Here is a 1409-nt window from a genome sequence, read left to right as displayed (position 1 = left end):
TTCCATGACTAAATTCAATCCAAGCTTGCTAGCTGAGTGGATATAGTAAAGGTATGAATTGATTAGTAAATGACAGACCATATACCAGCCAGGATCTGAATTTAATTTATAAAATCTGAAATTTGAGCTTGAATGTGGATTTGATTACATATTATCCTATTTAGACGAGTTTAGCAAAGGCTGAATTTGACTTGAATCTGAACCATTTAAATTCCTAAACAAGTTGGTAAAAGAAGCCAAAAGTTACCTATTTTTTTCTTTCTTAGTGAGAGGTGGGAATTAGACAAACAAATACTAGTAATTGTTTGAGTTTCTGATAGTGATCAAATTCAAGTAGGCGAAGAAGTGTACAAACTACTTTCTGTTTGAGTTTAAGATAGTCATCAAATTCAGGTTTAGATGGTCTAAGTACATTGGAGATCAATGTTAGATTCTATATGTGAACCTTCATATGTCATTAACAATTCATACATTATGTGTTATATGAGGAAAATATCTGTAAAGTGATCAATCAAGTTGGATATTCTGTCATTTTATAGGCATGAAGTAAGTTTAATGTGTAGATATGAATATATAATTTTGGATTCCTTGATCGACTAAATCTAAAAATTCATGACACTAAATTATACTAGTCCCCAAGTCTATACATAGAGAATTTCAATGGGTTCTTTTTTTTTTGAAATAAACATCAACCTAGGTGGAGATCTCAAAAGATCTTGCCCACATCTTCCGACATGAATTCAAGTACTTTATGTTGCGATGTTTAAGATTTTCTTTGATGATTCAACATGAACATATAAAGTTTTAGAGAATACAATGACTACAATCAGATTTCATGGGTTCAATACAGTGGAAAAAGAAGCTCAAAACCATATTCTTACTACTTGCGTTCGTAAAAACCTCAAAAGCATATACTTGCTATATTCGTAGTTCATTGTGAGAACTAACAACCGTAAAACTAAAATTTGTGTTCAAAGTCTCTAAGGTACGCATTTGAGTACCTTGTTCGGCTATACTATGTTACTGACTTTTAATGCACTTGAAAGCAGCAATAGAACTTCTGAATACGCATATTGAACGCTAAATCATACATGTAGCACAAAAAAAAGAAGAAAAGACAAGACTCGAGGAAGGAGCAATGCTTATGAAAATTGAATTGCGGCTGCCAATTCCTTTGGATATAAAATTCTACTAAATTTTGGAAAGCGTAAAATTCTGTATTCCTTTAGAACATTTAACTGTCACCTTATTCAATTCAACTGTGTTTATGTTTTTTTCCCGTGTTGTGACTTGAATCAAAGAGAAAATGATAAACCAGTGCTGCCTATCAAGAAACGAATTTTCAAGGAAGACTGATTGTTCATTTGGCATCCAAAGTATAAATATTGTTTGGTCTCTTTTACAAAATC

This window comes from Nymphaea colorata, chromosome 6 (assembly GCF_008831285.2).
Source record: "Nymphaea colorata isolate Beijing-Zhang1983 chromosome 6, ASM883128v2, whole genome shotgun sequence".
NCBI lineage: Eukaryota > Viridiplantae > Streptophyta > Magnoliopsida > Nymphaeales > Nymphaeaceae > Nymphaea > Nymphaea colorata.
Note: the sequence above shows the minus strand (reverse complement) of the source record.